The 20,820-nt window shown below is 46.5% G+C and overlaps 1 protein-coding gene across 3 annotated transcripts in view; it reads left to right on the top strand.

The window, feature by feature from the left end:
• The window catches only part of GRB10 (growth factor receptor bound protein 10), a 395,303-nt gene that overhangs the window by 33,711 nt on the left and 340,772 nt on the right, over window positions 1-20,820 (top strand). Inside the window, exon 1 of one of the 3 annotated variants that reach the window (XM_056520326.1) lies at window positions 9,986-10,454. The exons of 1 other annotated variant lie outside the window; for it this stretch is intronic. The gene's annotated coding sequence lies outside the window, so the exon portion shown is untranslated. Of the gene's footprint in view, window positions 1-9,985; window positions 11,121-20,820 lie in introns of those variants that run through there. One more of the 3 variants, XM_056520327.1, reaches the window with a different exon arrangement.

The raw sequence follows: 20,820 nt of genomic DNA, 5'->3' as shown, positions 1-20,820 counted from the left end.
CGGCCCCCTTCAACTTTTCGACCTTTTGCCACATTTCAGGCTTCAAACATAAAGATATAAAACTGTAATTTTTTGTGAAGAATCAACAAGTGGGACACAATCATGAAGTGGAATGAAATCTATTGGATATTTCAAACTTTTTAAACAAATAAATACCGTAACTGAAAAAATAGACGTGCAAAATTATTCAGCCCCCTTAAGTTAATACTTTGTAGCGCCACCTTTTGCTGCGATTACAGCTGTAAGTCGCTTGGAGTATGTCTCTAGCAGTTTTACACATCGAGAGACTGAAATTTTCAGTTTTCATTTTTTTCCACAGATTCTCGAATGGATTCAAGTCTGGACTTTGACTTGGCCATTCTAACACCTGGATATGTTTATTTGTGAACCATTCCATTGAAGATTTTGCTTTATGTTTTGGATCATTGTCTTGTTGGAAAACAAATCTCCTTCCCAGTCTCAGGTCTTTTGCAGACTCCATCAGGTTTTCTTCCAGAATGGTCCTGTATTTGGCTCCATCCATCTTCCCATGAATTTTAACCATCTTCCCTGTCCTCGCTGAAGAAAAGCAGGCCCAAACCATGATGCTGCCACCACCATGTTTGACAGTGGGGATGGTGTGCTCAGGGTGATGAGCTGTGTTGCTTTTACGCCAAACATAACGTTTTGCATTGTTGCCAAAAAGTTTGATTTTGGTTTCATCTGACCAGAGCACCTTCTTCCACATGTTTGGTGTGTCTCCCAGGTGGCTTCTAGCAAACTTTAAACAACACGTTTTATGGATATGGCTTTCTTCTTGCCACTCTTCCATAAAGGCTAGATTTGTGCAGTATACGACTGATTGTTGTCATATGGACAGAGTCTCCCACCTCAGCTGTAGATCTCTACAGTTTATCCAGAGTGATCATGGGCCCCTTGGCTGCATCTCTTCTCCTTGTATGAGCTGAAAGTTTAGAGGGACGGCCAGGTCTTCATAGATTTGTAGTGGTCTGATACTACTTCCATTTCAATATTATCGCTTGCACAGTGCTCCTTGGGATGTTTAAAGCTTGGGAAATCTTTTTATATCCAAATCTGGCTTTAAACTTCTCCACAACAGTATCTCGGACCTGCCTGGTGTGTTCCTTGTTCTTCATTATGCTTTCTGCGCTTTAAACGGACCTCTGAGACTATCACAGTGCAGGTGCATTTATACGGAGACTTGATTACACACAGGTGGATTCTATTTATCATCATTAGTCCTTTAGATCAACATTGCATCATTCAGAGATCCTCACTGAACTTCTGGAGAGAGTTTGCTGCACTGAAAGTAAAGGGGCTGAATAATTTTGCACACCCAATTTTTTATTTGTTAATAAAGTTTGAAATATCCAATACATTTTGTTCCACTTCATGATTGTGTCCCACTTGTTGTTGATTCTTCACAAAAAATTACAGTTTTATATCTTTATGTTTGAAGCCTGAAATGTGGCAAAAGGTCAAAAAGTTCAAGGGGACCGAATACTTGCAGTTCACTGTATCTATATACAGTGCAAAGTGAAAGGGCCCTGCGGAAGTTATTGTAATAGGATCAATTTATGTATATGCATTTATTAAACATTTATATGGTTTAGCTGGCTCCAGATATTAATTTAACCTTATACCCATCATATACTCAGGCTAGGCTGAGTGGGACACTGAGGACTGCTCTGCAAAATGTTTCTTTAATTTACAAATCTGTTTAACTTTCTGGCACCAGTTCATTTAACTCCTTAACGACCACAGACGTATATTTACGGGCAGGGCCGTTTGAAGGAATTTGGGGTCCCCAAGCAAAATGGACATGGAGGCCCCCCCCCCTTTTGATGTTCACGCACGTCACGCTCTAGGGCCGGCGTCAGGACATAGTAACGCCAGCCCTTGAATTCTGGGAGCGCAATGTGAGCGAACGTCGATACGACGCACATTAGGTGCAGCAGCGTTACCCCCACATTAGGTGCAGCAGAGTTCCCCCCACATTAGGTGCAGCAGAGTTCCCCCCACATTAGGTAGGCAGTGTTCCCCCCACATTAGGTGCAGCAGTGTTCCCTACTAGTGTTGAGCGGCATAGGCCATATTCGAATTCGCGAATATTCGCGAATATATGGACGAATATTCGTCATATATTCGCGAATATTCGCATATTCGTTATATTCTCGTTTTATTTTCGCATATGCGAAATTTCGCGTATGCGAAAATTAACATATGTGAAAATTAGCATATAGGAAATTCGCATACTCGAAAATTCGCATATGTGAAAATTAGCATACACTAATCTTCGCATATGCGAATTTTCGCACGCCAGTCTCACACAGTAGTATTAGAGCCTTCTTTACACCACACAAGCTGGAAGCAGAGAGGGGTGATCACTGTGATGTGTACTGTGAAGAAAAAAAAAAAAAAAAAAAAAAAAAAAAGAAAATTCGTAATTACGAATATATAGCGCTATATTCGCGAATTCGCGAATATGCGATATTCGCGAATAATATTCGAATTGCGAATATTCGCGAGCAACACTATTCCCTACCCATACCCCCTGTCCAGACCCCCCCCCCCCCCCCCCCGGGCCATATTTTTTGGTGGGGTTTGACTGCTGAGACCCCCACCGATCACCTCGGTTGAAGTGGTTCTCCAGCTGTTGGAAAGCTAAAACTCCCATCATGTCTGAAGAGCCTCTGGCAATGGTAGTTGTAGTTTTGAAACAGCTGGAGAGACACAGATTGAACACAGTTTTCCCCATCATCACTGCAGAACTTACAAGTGACTACAGCTCTGATGGGACAGTTAGGAGAACACACAATGATATCAGTGACCTGAGTGACGTCTTCTGACTTGAGTGATATCTTCTCTGTTATCTTTTCTTCTTCATCGGGTCCAGAGACCAGGTCTTCCTCCAGCTCCATCTTCTCTGCAGAGTCTGACATCCAGACATCATTGGCTCCTCACTGTCAGCAGATCCTCATCCTCTGCATGAAGACAGCAATCATTATAACCCTGCCAGAAAGTGTACCCTAAATAAAATACTGCCCCACACTGTACCCTGAATATAATACTGCTATACACTGTACCCTGAATATAATCCTGCTATACACTGTACCCTGAATATAATCCTGCTATACACTGTACCCTGAATATAATCCTGCCACACACTGTACCCTGAATATAACACTGCCCCACACTGTACCCTAAATATAATACTGCTATACACAGTACCCACTAAATATAATACTACCACACACTGTACCCACTAAATATAATACTGCCATACACTGTATCCACTAAATATAATCCTGCTATTCACTGTGCCCACTAAATATAATACTGCTATACACTGTACCCTAAATATTATACTGTTATACACTGTACCCTAAATATAATACTGCCCCACACTGTACCCTAAATAAAATACTGCCCCACACTGTACCCTAAATATAATACTGCCCCACACTGTACCCTGAATATAATACTGCCACACACTGTACCTTGAATATAATACTGCCCCACACTGTACCCTGAATATAATACTGCCAGACACTGTACCCTGAATATAATACTGCCACACACTGTACCCTGAATATAATACTGCCACACACTGTACCCTGAATATAATACTGCCACACACTGTACCCTGAATATAATACTGCCACACACTGTACCCTGAATATAATAATGCCACACACTGTACCCTGAATATAATACTGCCACACACTGTATCAACTGAATACAATACTGCCACACATGCATACACATCATGTATACATATACACCCCCTTTTATCCTCTGTGTCCTCATCACCCCCAAAAACCCCGCCAAACCCCTCCTCATCACTACTATTACCCCCCCTCTCCTCATTACCCCCATAACCCCCCGCCAAACCTCTCCTCATCATTACTATAACTCCCCCCCCTCTCCTCATCACTATTATAACCAGGGGGGGTTATGAGGAGAGGTGCAGGGGGGGCACCTCTCATCACCCCCATAACACCCCCCCCTGCACCTCTCATCACCCCCCCCCCAAACCTCTCATCACCCCCATTACACCCCCCTGCACCTCTCATCACCCCATTACACCCCCTGCACCTCCCATCACCCCCATTACACCCCCCCTGCACCTCTCATCACCCCCCCTGCACCTCTCATCGCCCCCATTACACCCCCCTGCACCTCTCATCACCCCCATTACAACCACCACTGCACCTCTCATCACCCCCATAACACCCCCCCTGCACCTCTCATCACCCCCATAACACCCCCCCTGCATCTCTCATGACCCCTATAACACCCCCCCTGCATCTCTCATGACCCCCATAACACCCCCCTGCATCTCTCATGACCCCCATAACACCCCCCCTGCATCTCTCATGACTACCATACCCCCCCCCCCACACCTCTCATCACCATTGCAGTCCCCTAACCACCATACAATCCTCCCCCTCCCGCAACAGTTTACTTACCCTGCCGGGGATCGTTGCAGTGGCGTGAGTCTTCTGCTGCTCCTGTCACTGCACGGAGGATGCTGGAGGTTCGCGTGGGGACGTAAGCAGGGACAGGTCAGGTGATTGGAGTAGACGTGCGTGCCTGCGCGGGGCACATGACGTCTCTACTCCAATCAGCCCCTGACCTGTCCGGTTTGAATTTTTCACCTCACGCTTTATACAAAAAGATAATTTCATTGAAATGTGCGGGCCCCCCGAAGTGCCCCATCGCTACAAGACGGGCAAGCATCGGCTCTGCTCGGGGGCCCCCCAGCTAGCTCGGGGCCCCAAGCAATTGCTTGGTTTGCCGGTCCGGTAGCGACGGGCCTGTTTACGTGTGAACAAGCTGCCGGTTTTCTAAGCAGAGCTGTTCGGTAACGCCACAGTGAAATCGCATCCGAACAGCTGAGAGGACAGCGGGAGGCTTCCTACCTGGCTCCACGCTGTCCGATCAGTGTTTGATATGCTCCAAGCCTGAGGTCCGGGATTACGATCTACTGCTATGGCCTATAGGCCATAACTAGGTCCTGGGACTGGAGGAGCAGTGGTCGGAGCACCGAAGATGACGTGCTGGTGACTTACCATGAGCGCACGCGTCCTCCTCGATGCTCCGCTCTACCTCTTGGTGGCCCCTGCATTTTTAAACTTAACACGGGGCCGCAGAAAGTTAACCGGGCCATCCCTGTGTCCTGAAAAGTGCTTTCGGACACAGGAATGTCCCGAATGTGAAGGGGGGGTCCCCCTGCGGGCTGCTCAGTGGCAGACCCCCCCCCCACCCTGGGCTTGATTAGGGTGTGCCCAGGCACACCCCGTGCGCACGCCTATGAGCAGTCTCCAAACTGTTCTTCCCCAGTTGTTGCATAACTATAACTCCTAGCATGCCTTTCGGCTGTCGGTGCATGCTGGGAGTTGTAGTTTTGTAACAGTTGTAGGCACACTGGTTGGAAACACTGAGCTAAAGTCTGTTTCCCATGAGATTGTACAGGGTACATTCACACGGGTGGGGGTTTACAGTGGGTTTCCTTCTACAAGTTTGAACTGCGGCAAATTTTCTGCGGCAAAATTTCAAACTCCAGGCGGAAAACTCACTGTGAACCCCCACCTGTGTGAATGTACCCTAAAAACACTACACTACCACAAAATAAAAAGACACTACATACATCCCCTTACACGTGCCCCCCCTCCCCCCCAATAAAAATGAAAAAGTCTCATACGGCAGTGTTTCCTAAATGGAACTTCCAGCTGTTGCAAAACAACAACTCCCAGTATTGCTGGACAGCCATTGACTGTCAAGGCATGCTGGGAGTTTAGCAACAGCTGGAGGCACCCTGTTGGGGAAACACTGCCATAAGGTTTTGGTGGAGAAAACCCATCCTTGTATCCAGGTCCGCCCCTATTGCAAATTCCTAATTTAGGCCTCAAATGCGCATGGTGCTCTCTCACTTCAGAGCCCTGTCGTATGTCAAGGACACAGTTTAGTGCCACATATGGAGTATTTCCCTACTTGGGAGAAATTGCGTTACAAACTTTGGTAGGATGTTTCTCCTTTACCCCTTATGTAAAGTATGGGGCTACACCAGCATGTTAGTGTGTAAAAATAAAATTTTTACACTAAAATGCTGGTGTTGCCCAATACTTTTCATTTTCACAAGAAATAAAAGGAGAAAAAAGATCCCCAAAATTTTTAACGCAATTTCTTCCGAGTACAGAAATACCCTATATATGGACGTAAAATGCTTTGCAGACGAACTACATGGCTCAGGAGTGAGAGGGCGCTATGTACATTTGAGGCCTAAATTGGTGATTTGCACAGAGATGACATGAACGCAAAAAAAAAAAAAAAACACCCACGTGACCCCCTTTTGGAAACTACACCCCTCAAGGAACGTAACAAGGGGTATAGTGAACCTTAACACCCCACAGGTCTTTGAAGAATTTTCGTTAAATTTGTACTTGAAAATTTAAATTTAGTTTTTTTTTTCCCCTGAAATGCTGGTGTTACCCCAAACTTTTCATTTTCACAAGGGGTAATAGGAAAAAAGCCTCCCAAAATTTGTAGCCCCATTTCGTCTGAGTAAGGAAATACCCCATATCTGGATGTAAAATGCTCTGTGGGCGAACTACAGGGCTCAGAAGAGAAGGAGCGCCATTGGGCTTTTGGAAAGAGAATTAGGCTGGAATTAAAGGCTTGTGGGCATTTACAAAGCCCCCATGGTGCCATAACAGTGGATCCACCCATATGTGACCCCATTTTGGAAACTATACCCCTCACTGAGTGTAACTAGGGGTACAGTGAGCATTAACATCCCACAGGTGTCTGATAGATTTTTTTTTGAACAGTCATCCGTAAAACATGAAACATTTTATTTTTCATTAGCACAGCCCACTGTACAGCCCAAAGATCTGTCAAATGCCAGTGGGGTGTAAATGCTTATTGCACCCCTTGTTACATTCTGTGAGAGGTGGTTTCCAAAATGGGGTCACATGTGGGGGGGGGGGGTCCACTGTTCTGGCACCACGGGGGGCTTTGTAAATGCACATGGCCCCCGACTTCCATTCCAACCAAATACTCTCTCCAAAAGCCCAATGGCACTCCTCTTCTGAGCATTGTAGTTCACTTGCAGAGCACTTTATATCCACATATGGGGTAGTTACATATTTTTGGGGGATTTTTCTCCTGTTACCCCTTGTGAAAATGAAAAATTTGGGGTAACACCAATTTTTATGTCCCACTTTAACGAAAGTTTGTCAATCACCTGTGGGGTGTTAAGGCTCACTTTACCCCTTGTTATGTTCATTGAGGTGTGTAGTTTGCAAAATAGTATGCCATGTGTTTTTTTTTTTACTGTTCTGGCATCATGGGGGCTTCCTAAATGTGACATGCCCCCAAAAACCATTTCAGCAAAATTCACTCTCCAAAAGCCCAATGTCGCTCCTTCCCTTCTGAGCCCTCTAGTGCACCCACTGAGCACTTTACATCCACATGAGGTATTTCCTTACTGGAGAGAAATGGGGGTACAAATTTTGGGGGGCATTTTCTCCTATTACTTCTTGTGAAAATGAACAGTTTGGGGTAACACTAGCATTTTAGTGTTAAAAATCAAATTTTTTATTTTCACGTCCCACTGTAACAAAAGTTTGTCAATCACCTGTGGGGTATAAAGACTCAATTTACCCCTTGTTACGTTCCTTGAGGGGTATCGTTTCCAAAATAGTAGGCCATGTGTGTTTTTTTTACTGCTCTGGCATCATGGGGGCTTCCTAAATGCGACATGCCCCCCAAAAAACCATTTCAGCAAAATCCACTCCTTCTGAGCCCTCTAGTGCACCCACAGAGCACTTTACATCACATGAGGTATTTCCTTACTCGAGAGAAAATGAATTACAAGTTTTGGGGGACAGTTTTACTTTTTACCCCTTGCAAAAATGAAATAAAAAAAAAGGGGCTACAATACCATGTTAGTGTAAAAAATTTAGATTTTTCTCCTCCATTTTGCTGCTATTCCTGTGAAACACCTAAAGGGCTAACAAACTTTTTGAATACTTTGAGGGGTGCAGTTTTAAAATGGGTTCCATCATAGGGGATTTCCAACATAAAGACCCTCATATTCACTTCAAAACTTAAAGGGGTTATCCACCATAAGGTGATTTTAGTACGTATTAATGTCTAGTAATGGACATGCTTAGGAAGGGTCTGTGCTTGTCTTGGGGATAAATGGCTATGTTATGAGATTACCATAATACTGTGGCTAGCTTTTTCTGAACTGGTATTTCCTGTTTCAGTTTTTCTTTTTTTGACTACAAATCCCATAATTCCATTTTCCTCCCTCCCACACACCAGCCACCCCACCCATTGAAACATAAATTAGCTTTATCCATTCAAAAGCAGACAGGCTCCCTGTCATCAACTGACTAGTGAGTCAGGTGTCGGCCGCATTGCAACCTGGGAAAAATCTGAGACAACAGTCATTTTGTATGCTGTTAAAAATACATATTGGAGTGAAAAATCACAGAAGAATTGTGAGAAAACGGTCACACACAGGTACAGACACTATGTTATGAACTAAACTAACTTTACAGCCCCTGTAGGATAGTCAAATAACAAAAAAATCCTAGAATACCCTTTAACTGGTCTTCTTTACTATAATTGTCGCAAAATTGTTGTAACTGCGACTACACGATTTTTCGTGCAACATTTTGACTGGAAAGCGAGAAAAGCAAGTTTTCCAAAAATTAACTACATAGTAATAATTTTAAAATGGACTACGGGTAGTCAGGTGTTTATTAACTGCGACAGTTGCAACTGCGCAAAAAAAAAGTCGCAACAGTGTTAAAAATTTACTAAATTTACTCCAGCTCAAACATGGAGCAGAAAAAGCTACTACCAAAGTAAAAAAAGGAAAAATTGCTTACGTGAAAGAAAATTATCAACAGGCTGAAACCAGTTGATAAAATAAGTCACACATAAGCAAAAAAAAGTAAAGAACTTATTTATCAACTGGTTTCAGCCTGTTGATAATTTTCTTTCACGTAAGCAATTTTTCCTTTTTTACTTTGGTAGTAGCTTTTTCTGCTCCATGTTTGAGCCGGAGTAAATTTAGTCAATTTTTAACCCTGTTGCGACTTTTTTTTGCGCAGTTGCGACTGTCGCAGTTAATAAATACCTGACTACCCGTAGTCCATTTTAAAATTATTACTATGTAGTTAATTTTTGGAAAACTTTCTTTTCTCGCTTTCCAGTCAATATGTTGCACGAAAAATCGCGTAGTCGCAGTTACGACAATTATAGTAAAGAAAACCTGACTAAACCCGTTGATAAATGTCCATAATTGTAGATGTGAATCAATATATAATGTAATTGGGATGTCTATTTTTCCTTACATGCAGAGCTTCAAAGTTAGAAAAATGCTAAATCTTCAAATTTCCTGACATTTTAGTATTTTTCACAAAAAAATGATGCAAGTATCAACGAAAATTTACCACTATCATAAAGTAGAATATATCACGAAAAAAACTATATCTGAATCAAATTTTTTTTATAAGTAAAAGCATCCAGAGGTATTAATGCTTAAAGTGATAGAGGTCAGGTTTGAAGAAAATGCTCCCGTCCTCAGGGTCATAATGGTCTCTGTCCCCAAGGGGTTAATATAGCCCACACCTGCCAGGTGCCATTGTCATGATGCTCAGTACTGTTCCCATGTGTATATGTGACTTCATCTCCCAGTTGTTCTGGTGCGAGCACTTAGTGCTGTCCGCATTCTACCCCATCTCCCGCCCTCCTCCAGCCTATGCCAGCATTCTACCCCATCTCCCGCCCTCCTCCAGTCTATGCCAGCATTCTACCCCATCTCCCGCCCTCCTCCAGCCTATGCCAGCATTCTACCCCATCTCCCGCCCTCCTCCAGTCTATGCCAGCATTCTACCCCATCTCCCGCCCTCCTCCAGTCTATGCCAGCATTCTACCCCATCTCCCGCCCTCCTCCAGTCTATGCCAGCATTCTACCCCATCTCCCGCCCTCCTCCAGTCTATGCCAGCATTCTACCCCATCTCCCGCCCTCCTCCAGTCTATGCCAGCGCTTGGTTCACTGCTGCCATGTGAGGTCCCGCGCCGCACTTCCCCAAGTCCCGTCCCCGGCGTCTCCCTCACTCCTTGCCCCATCTTGTGCACCGCCCTTGCTCGCTCCCGATTTAGTAGTGAGCCGAGAGGGGAGGGTTTATAAGGCCCGGGCTGAGGGCTGGGGGAGGTGGCAGGATCGCATCTTGAGTCCGGAGTCAGCTGAGCAGTGCGCAGCTCTAGAGCACAGCCGTCTGCGGCGCCGAGTCCTGGGATTGCAGGGTGAGCGGCACCCTTGGACCATTGGCCGCTGGCACTAGCCGGAGTTGTGCACAAGAAGTGTAAAGTGCTGGAAGTGCTTGCGGTGAGGACCCCCACAGAAGCCCGGACACCAGCCCCGCTGCAGGTACTGTAGTATGACTGCGCTGGAGTTTGGGGGGCGCTGCCGGAGGCCGGTGATGGACGCGCTGCCCTCCTTCACATTGGCGCGGTTACTGCTCGTGCTGTCTTTGGTGACACTTATCATGTCGGAGGCAAAGCGGCTCCAGTTAGCTGCCCTCCTGCTTTTTAGGAAAAGCCCGATCAGCAGCTGGTAACGGCGGCTCTCCACGTGTGCGGTCCCGGCTGCCACCCTGTGGGCACCGTGTGATGTGTACCCGGGGAGGTGGGATCTGCGGGCGGTGTCACTGGAGTTTGGGGGTGGAGGGGAAGAAGTTCACTTGTTTACACTCCTGTGGCTGCTCGGCGGCCCCTCTCCCCTCACGGCTCCCCTCCCTCCTGAGTCACCAGCCGGGGGGAAACTGTCAGCACGTCTGGAGGAGAAGGGGAGGCTCCTCGTGGCCAATGGCTTATTCTGAGGGAATTCAATGGCTGTCCCGGCTGCCAAGTCTCCTCAGGAGGGAGGAGTGAGAGGAGGGCACAGGAGCCGCTGCCATCACATACACAAGAGCACGTGAAAGGCGAGGCTCAAAACAAACGTGTGCTGTGCCCCCGGATGGAATGGGGAACAGGGCAGTAAGGCCACAAGTCGAGGTGCCCAGGGAAGTACCCTTCAGCAGGATGTGAAAACATGGTATGAACTGGAGCATCACTGGGGCCGATAGTCACATGGCTTTTGGCTGCCACTTTATCTGTCAGTCATGTTCACACTTTCCATCACTCGCTTATCTTGTCATATCCGATACCTAGATACAGGCTAGAATAATGCTGGGGCTCCAGCTGCTGCAGAACTACAACTTCCAGCTTGGCTGCAGCGCCATATGTTGGAGGCACATTCCTTATTAGTCTATGGGGACGGCTTTTTGTGTAATATTATGGAAGCTTTTTCTGAAGTGTGACAAAACTGCAGGACATACTAAAAGGAATGACAGGATGGAATGCCCATGGAGAATAGTGGCCCTGAGGGGAATGCCCATGGAGAATAGTGGCCCTGAGGGGAATGCCCATGGAGAATAGTGGCCCATAGAGGGGAATGCCCATGGAGAATAGTGGCCCATAGAGGGGAATGCCCATGGAGAATAGTGGCCCTGAGGGGAATGCCCATGGAGAATAGTGGCCCTGAGGGGAATGCCCATGGAGAATAGTGGCCCATAGAGGGGAATGCCCATGGAGAATAGTGGCCCATAGAGGGGAATGCCCATGGAGAATAGTGGCCCATAGAGGGGAATGCCCATGGAGAATAGTGGCCCATAGAGGGGAATGCCCATGGAGAATAGTGGCCCTGAGGGGAATGCCCATGGAGAATAGTGGCCCTGAGGGGAATGCCCATGGAGAATAGTGGCCCATAGAGGGGAATGCCCATGGAGAATAGTGGCCCATAGAGGGGAATGCCCATGGAGAATAGTGGCCCATAGAGGGGAATGCCCATGGAGAATAGTGGCCCATAGAGGGGAATGCCCATGGAGAATAGTGGCCCATAGAGGGGAAGGCCCATGGAGACTAGTGGCCCATAGAGGGGAAGGCCCATGGAGACTAGTGGCCCATAGAGGGGAAGGCCCATGGAGACTAGTGGCCCATAGAGGGGAAGGCCCATGGAGACTAGTGGCCCATAGAGGGGAAGGCCCATGGAGACTAGTGGCCCATAGAGGGGAAGGCCCATGGAGACTAGTGGCCCATAGAGGGGAAGGCCCATGGAGACTAGTGGCCCATGGAGACTAGTGGCCCATGGAGACTAGTGGCCCATGGAGAATAGTAAAGTCTAATTGAATTAGATACAAAACTTTGACATGTAATACATCTTTATCGGGCACACATTCCAAACTCGGTGGCATTGTTTAATATTCAGATAAAGTGGGATTAACCCTGTTTTCTGAAGAATGACCAGGGGAATGATACAATGGAATGCCCATAGAGTATAATAGGAAGGAAGAGATGATCTCATCTGCACATAAATCTGTTATGTAGGAAATTGGCCTTTACCACAAGTGTTCCTCAGGTAGAAATAAAAAATACCTGGGATTCTAGCTGTTTTCTATGTAATGAAAAGTGAATGGAATACCCATACACTATAATGGGAAGCAACATTTGCTGTGGAGTCTGAACCATTTAACACATCTTTAGCAGCCATACTCTTCAAATTCATTGGGGTTATTTTAAAATTGGTTTCTATAAAATAGCAAGGGTGAATGACCTAATGGAATGCTCAGAGTATAATGGGAAGGGAAATAGGAGCTCATTTGAAAGTAAATCTGTGTTATGTAGCAAAATAACCTTTATCACAAGTGTTCCCTTGGTAAAGTTGCACATTTGTAAAATTACCTGGGATTGTAGCGGTTTACGGAATGACAGGTGACTGACACAATGGATTACCCATAGAGTATTATGAAAAGCACCCCAATTTATAGGCCCAGGATGGGTACTGATTTTGGGGTGAAGGATACAAGGGGGTTACATACTGTGTCTTGGCTGGCCAATTAACCTGTAGCCCAAGCAGAACATCAGTTCTTTGGCCAGCCGGGTCATTAGGCCTTTTATCTGCCTAGATAGGGCAAATCAGTTAGGTGATAAATGGTGGTAAGGTAAAGGTGTTCTTGCTGGTGGTTATGGCTGCACGGGTGCTGGTGGTTATGTGACTGTTCACTAGTGGCAAATTGAAGCATATCTGTTGGGCCTCCTTAGCAGCCGTGCGGTCTAAGTCTGTTCATAACCACTCCTTATGCTGTAACCTATGCCAACTTAGTTTTGCCATATTGTCCTTTTGGCAATTATTGGTTGATTACATTTCTGTGCATTCCTACTCTTTTATACAGCTACAGGCATCCTAGTTGAGGAAATGCTGGCTTAAATAGATCTGTGGCCCTCAAGCTGTTGTAAGAATAGAACTCGGAGCATGCTGGAAGTTGTAGTTTTGCAAAAGCTTGAGGTCCACTTTTTGGCGACCACTGATATAGGTCAATGTCCTGCATAAACTGAGCTCTGCATTCTGTCAGCTGTGGTGACGTGCTGTTAGTCTGCCAGCCAAACACAACAATTGTTGCAATGAAGCAGGTAGTGTGGGGCACAATTTGAGGTTGCAGAGCTGTCAACTGAGGCACCAAAATGAAATTCACCAATGCCACCTGTCAAGCCCCGCCATACAAGCAAGAGATCATAAACAAGGGTGGTTAGCAAGTATTTTGTCCATTGCTTTATATAAGCACTACTGTTAATATTTCATTTTGTTTGTCTGCTATTCAGGCTCATTTCAATGGCAAGATCAATAATTACTATTTAATTGTTATACTTTTTTTCCTTTTTTGATGTTTTCCATAATAAGGTTATCGGGTAGCTTGGCTTCATTGGTTGGCCTACCAGACAGATGTCATTTTATATGGTGGCAGTGATATTGCCTTCCACTGATCTCCTGCGGAGCATTTAAAATGTTACCCACTGCACATGTCACTAAATGGGCACTGTCAGATACAAAAACCTTTTTATATGTTGTACATCTTGGCAAAACATTAACCTTTCTAATATACTTCATAAGAAAATGTTATTGCCTTAAAGGAAAACTGTCAGATACTTTCTCCCGCACTATCCACAGGTACTGATGGATCGTGCTGGAGACGCTGTCAGTGCCAGTTAAGCTGCCGAAGCCCCGCCCCTGCCAGTTACAACAAGACTTCCACATAGAATAAAACTACAATTGTGGGTGAACGGCCGGGCGGATCCAGGCAAGGTAGGGTTCGTTGGAGTCAGCATCTCCCGCACGATCTATCAGTACCTGTGGATAGTGCGGGAGAAAATATCTGACAGTTTTCCTTTAAAGAATCATGGCAAAAAACTTTGTTGTATATCTTGGCAAAACATTTACCTTTCTAATATACTTTCTATATAAGAAACTTATTTCCTTTTTTTTATAGAAACCATGGCTATATCTAAGCTGAAGCACAGGCATGGACAAAGTCCAGAAAGTGAGTGTGCTAGCACTCTAATAGAACAAGAGCACAGAAGAGTGCTAGCCCACCCTCACTTACAGGACTCTGTCCATGCCTGTGCTTCAGCTTAGATATAGCCATGGTTTCTATAAAAAGGAAATAAGTTTCTCATATAGAAAGTATATTAGAAAGGTAAATGTTTTGCCAAGATGTACAACATATAAAAAGTTTTTAAATCTGGCAGTGCCCATTAAATTCCGTGCCCCTTAAGGACCCAGCCATTTTACACCTTAGGACCCGGCCATTTTTTGAACATCTGACCACTGTCACTTTAAACATTAATAACTCTGGAATGCTTTTACTTATCAATCTGATTCCGAGATTATTTTTTCGTGACATATTCTACTTTAAAATAGTGGTAAAATTTTGTGGTAACTTGCATCCTTTCTTGGTGAAAAATCCCAAAATTTGATGAAAAATTAGAAAATTTAGCATTTTTCTAACTTTGAAGCTCTCTGCTTGTAAGGAAAATGGATATTCCAAATATTTATTTTATTTTATTCACATATACAATATGTCTACTTTATGTTTGCATCATAAAATTGACGTGTTTTTACTTTTGGAAGACACCAGAGGGCTTCAAAGTTCAGCAGCAATTTTCAAATTTTTCACAAAATTTTCAAACTCACTATTTTTCAGGGACCAGTTCAGGTTTGAAGTGGATTTGAAGGGTCTTCATATTAGAAATACCCCACAAATGACCCCATTATAAAAACCGCACCCCCCCAAAGTATTCAAAATGACATTCAGTCAGCGTTTTAACCCTTTAGGTGTTTCACAGGAATAGCAGCAAAGTGAAGGAGAAAATTCACAATCTTCATTTTTTACACTTGCATTTTCTTGTAGACCCAATTTTTGAATTTTTACAAGGGGTAAAAGGAGAAAATTTATACTTGTATTTGTAGCCCAATTTCTCTCGAGTAAGCACATACCTCATATGTCCATGAAAAGTGTTCGGCGGGCGCAGTAGAGGGCTCAGAAGCGAAGGAGCGACAAGGGGATTTTGGAGAGTACGTTTTTCAGAAATGGTTTTTGGGGGGCATGTTGCATTTAGGAAGCCCCTATGGTGCCAGAACAGCAAAAAAAAAAAAACACATGCCATACCATTTTGGAAACTAGACCCCATGAGGAACGTAACAAGGAATTAAGTGAGCCTTAATACCCCACAGGTGTTTCACGACTTTTGCATATGTAAAAAAATAAAAATAAATTTTCACTAAAATGTGTTTCCCCCCAAATTTCACATTTTTGCAAGGGTTAATAGCAGAAAATACCCCCCAAAATTTGTAACCCCATCTCTTCTGAGTATGGAGGTACCCCATAAGTTGGCATGAAGTGCATTACGGGCGAACTACAATGCTCAGAAGAGAAGGAGTCATATTTGGCTTTTTGAGAGCAAATTTTGCTCGGGGGCATGTCGCATTTAGGAAGCCCCTATGGTGCCAGGACAGCAAAATAACCCCCACATGGCATACCATTTTGGAAACTAGACCCCTTGAGGAATGTAACAAGGGGTACAGTGAGCATTTACCCCCCACTGGTGTCTGTCAGATCTTTGGAACAGTGGGCTGTACAAAATTTTTTATTTGCACAGCCCATTGTTCCAAAGATCCGTCAGACACCTATGGGGTGTAAATTCTCACTGCACTCCTCATTACATTCCGTGAGGGGTGTAGTTTCCGAAATGGGGTCACATGTGTTTTTTTTTTTTTCTTTTTTGCGTTTGTCAAAACCGCTGTAACAATCAGCCAGCCCTGTGCAAATCACCTCAAATGTACATGGTGCACTCTCCCTTCTGGGCCTTGTTGTGCGCCCCCAGAGCACTTTGCGCCCACATATGTGGTATCTCCGTAGTCAGGAGAAACTGCATTACAAATTTTGGGGGGCTTTTTTCCCCTTTACCTCTTGTCAAAATGAAAAGTATAGGGCAACACCAGCATGTTAGTGTAAAACATTTTTTTTTTTTACACCAACATGCTGGTGTAGACCCCAACTTCCCCTTTTCATAAGGGGTGAAAGGAGAAAAAGCCCCCCAAAATTTGTTAGGCAATTTCTCCCGAGTATGGCGATACCCCATATGTGGCCCTAAACTGTTTCCTTGAAATACGACAGGGCTCCGAAGTGAGAGCGCCATGCGCATTTGAGGCCTGAATTAGGGATTTGCATAGGGGTGGACATAGGGGTATTCTACGCCAGTGATTCCCAAACAGGGTGCCTCCAGCTGTTGCAAAACTCCCAGCATGCTTGGACAGTCAACGGCTGTCCGGCAATACTGGGAGTTGTTGTTTTGCAACAGCTGGAGGCTCCATTTTGGAAACAGTGGCGTACCAGACGTTTTTTATTTTTATTGGGGAGGGGAGGGGGCTGTGTAGGGGTATGTGTATATGTAGCGTTTTTTACTTTTTATTTTATTTTGTGTTAGTGTAGTGTTTTTTGGGGACAGTCACGCGGGCGGGGGGGTTACAGCGAGTTTCCCGCTACGAGTTTGAGCTGCCGCGCAAAATTTGCTGCATCGCAAACTTGCAGCCTGATACTCACTGTAAGCCCCTGCCCATGTGAATGTACCCTGTACATTCACAGGGGGGGGGGGGACCTCCAGCTGGTGCAAAACTACAACTCCCAGCATGCACAGTCTATCAGTGCATGCTGGCAGTTATAGTTTTGCAACAGCTGGAGGCACACGGGTTGGGAAACACTGAGTTAGGAAACAGACAATGTTTCCCAACCAGTGTGCCTCCAGTTGTTGCAAAACCACAACTCCCAGCATGCCCAGGCAGCCGAAGGGCATATTGGGAGTAGTGGTTACGTAACAGCTGGAGGAGAACAGTTTGGGGACCACTGTGTAGTGGTGTCCAAGCTGCAGCCCTCCAGATGTTGCAAAACTACAACTCCCAGTATGCCAAAACTGTCCAGGCATGCTGGGAGTTGTAGTTCTGCAACATCTGAAGGGCCAGATGTTACAGAACTACAACTCCCAGCATGCCTGGACAGTAAGGGCATGCTGAGGATGTGTAGTTTTGCAACATCTGGAAGGGCACAGTGGTCTCCAAACTGTGGACCTCCAGATGTTGCAAAACTGCAACTCCCAGCATGCCCAGACACCAAGGGCTGTCTGGGCATGCTGGGAGTTGTAGTTTACAGGGTCCCATTACAGCAATGCATGTCGCTTTACGGCGACGTGCATTGCTGTAAAGGGCCCGACCGCGGCTGAAGATCAACTCACCTGTCGCCGCCGCCGCCGCCTTCTTCCTCGCCGCGATCCGGGTCTTCAGGGACGAGGTAAGTACCGGGGCCGGTCCCCAGCACTCCCCCGTCCCCCGCCGCGTCCTCCGGTCTTCCTCCCGTCCTCTCCGGACTTTCAGGGGCCGGGCAGGACAGGAGGAAGTAACCGCCCCCCCCCCCCTGCGATTGGTCGGTTAACTAACTGAAGAATCGCAGGGTATAGGAGGAGGTGGCTGGTTTGCCACCTCGCTCCTATACATTAGCATGGTCCTGGCTGTCTGTGACAGCCGGGATCATGCGAAATTACCGGGCGGTCGGGTCCCAGAGACCCGATCAGCCCGGTATCGCCGCAGATCGCAAGGGCGATTTCCCTTGCGATTTGCGGCGATCGCCGACATGGGGGGCCTACATGGCCCCCCTCGGCGTTTGCCCTGGATGCCTGCTGAAGCATTTCAGCAGGCATCCGCTTCCGATCTCTGCCCGGGGCGCAGCAGAGATCGGAGAAACACCAGGACGTACTAGTACGTCCTGGGTCCTTAAAGCCCAGGGTGCCAGGACGTTCTAGTACGTCCTGGGTCCTTAAGGGGTTAATGGGACGTGGAGTTGAAGACTATGACTATTCAAATAGTGGGGGTGGGATTAGGTGGTGACAGAGGGAGACAGAAGCAGCCAGCCAGGGGGGGGGGGGTCCTGCCTCCACTGCACAGTTCCCTGAACGTGGGAACTTCGGAAGCTGATATATCAGGACCTACTGAAGCAATTAAACCTTAAAGGGGTATTCCAGGATTTTTTTTTATTTTTTTTTTTATCAACTGGCTCCAGAAAGTTAAACAGATTTGTAAATTACTTCTATTAAAAAATCTTAATCCTCTCAATAATTATCAACTGCTGAAGTTGAGTTGTTGTTTTCTGTCTGGCAACAGTGCTCTCTGCTGACATCTCTGCTTGTCTCTGGAATTGCACAGAGTAGAAGAGGTTTGCTAAGGGGATTTGCTTCTAAAGTGGGCGGTTCCCGAGACACGTGTCATCAGAGAGCACTTAGACAGAAAAGAACAGCTCAACTTCACCAGCTCATAAGTATTGAAAGGATTAAGGTTTCTTAATTGAAGTAATTTACAAATCTGTTTAAAGGGGTACTACGGTGCTAAGACATCTTTTCCCCTATCCAAAGTATAGGGGATAAGATGCCTAATCGTAGGGGTCCCGCCGCTGAGGACCCCCATGATCTTGCACGTAGCACCCCGTTATCAGTCCCCGGAGCATGTTTTCTCCGGGTCTAATTACTGGCGATCACGGGGGGCCGGAGCATTGTGACATCACATCCCTGCCCCTGTGATGTCATGCTCCGCCCCTCAATGCAAGCCTATGGGAGGGGGCGTGACATCTGTCATCCGTCACGCCGCCTCCCATAGGCTTGCATTGAGGGGCGGGCCGTGACGACACAATGCTCTGGCCCCCGTGATCGCCAGTAATCAGACTCGGAGCGAGTATGCTCCGGGGACTGATTATAACAGGGTGCTGCGTACAAGATCACGGGTCTCCAGCGGTGGGACCCCTGCGATCAGGCATCTTGTCCCCTATCCTTTGGATAGGGGATAAGATGTCTTAGCGCCGGAGTACCCCTTTAACTTTCTGGAGCCAGTTGATTAAATTTTTTTTAATTTTTTTCCTGGATAACCCCTTTTTAAGGACCAAGGACATACCAGTATGTCCTGAGTCCTCTCCCGTTCTATAACGCGGGTCGACGGTGTGGCCTTGCGTCATAACGACACGTGGCTAATAGAGAGCGGCACTGATCTCGGTGCCGCGTGCTGTTAACCCTTTAGACGCGGCGTTCAAAGATGAACGCTGCGTCTAAAGTGAAACTAAAATGTTGCCGGTTAGCTCAGGGGGCTGTTTGCGATCGCCGCAGTGAAATCGTGGCATCCCGAACAGCTGAGACACAGCAGGAGGGTCCCTTACCTTGCCTCCTGTTGTCCGATCGCCGAATGACTGCTCAGTGCCTGAGATCCAGGCATGAGCAGTCAAGCGGCAGAATCCTTGATCAATGGTTTCCTATAAGAAACCATTGAACAATGTAAAAGATCTATGAGGGGCATTTATCAGCCCTTTTACCCGAGTTTTTCTGTGTAAATTTGTCGCAAAAAAAGTCACTACTGCGACACCGTGACTTTTCATGCGACAATCATCTATGCGAGCAAGAAGGACGATTTTTTTTTATTTATTTATTTTTTTTGACTACGGTACGTGGGTTTGAAAACTTTACTTGGTTTAGTCAGGTATTTATGAACTGTGACAGTCGCAGCTGCGCAATAAAATGTCGCAACGGCCGTAAAAATTGACTAAATTTACTCCAGCTCCAACATGGAGCAGGAAAAGCTACTGCCGCCCGGGCTCCGACATAGTTTCTCCCCGCTACCCTCACTTCGCTACAGGGACACTGCAGTGATTTACATACCCCCCCCCCCCCCTCACTTGCCAGCGCCACACAACTCCCATCTGTCTGCGAACTGTTGCAAGACTACAAGTCCCAGCATGCCCTTACAGTGAGGACACGCTGGGAGTTGTAGTCCTGTAGCTGCAGGAGCTGAGCCGTGGGCGGGAGACAAGGGGGGGGGGGGGGGAAATATGTGTCCCCGTGAGGGTAGCGGGGAGGCCGTATGAGGAGCCCGGGCGGCTGCACTGTAATGTCAGCCCGGGCTCCTTACATATACCGGCGCAGCAGACTCCTAAATCCCCTGCTGTCATTTCACATTTCCGTCAGCATTCTCCCTCCCCCACCCCCCTGGCCTTCACCTGCACTGTGCCCGGCCTCAGCTCCCACGTCTTCGGTTGCGCCGTCCTCCGCTTCCACGTCCCTCCGTCAGTGACATCACTCGCAGGGCGCCCGGAGAGAAGGATCGCTGCGCTGTGTGGGTCTGTGTGTGTGTGTGGGTCTGTGTGTGTGTGTGGGTCTGTGTGTGTGTGTGGGTCTGTGTGTGTGTGTGGGTCTGTGTGTGTGTGGGTCTGTGTGTGTGTGGGTCTGTGTGTGTGTGTGGGTCTGTGTGTGTGTGTGGGTCTGTGTGTGTGTGTGGGTCTGTGTGTGTGTGTGTGGGTGTGTGTGTGTGTGGGTGTGGGTGTGGGTGTGTGTGTGTG

Source organism: Hyla sarda, chromosome 5 (assembly GCF_029499605.1).
Source record: "Hyla sarda isolate aHylSar1 chromosome 5, aHylSar1.hap1, whole genome shotgun sequence".
Taxonomy (NCBI): Eukaryota; Metazoa; Chordata; class Amphibia; order Anura; family Hylidae; genus Hyla; species Hyla sarda.
Note: the sequence above shows the minus strand (reverse complement) of the source record. Positions and strands in the feature narration are given on the sequence as shown.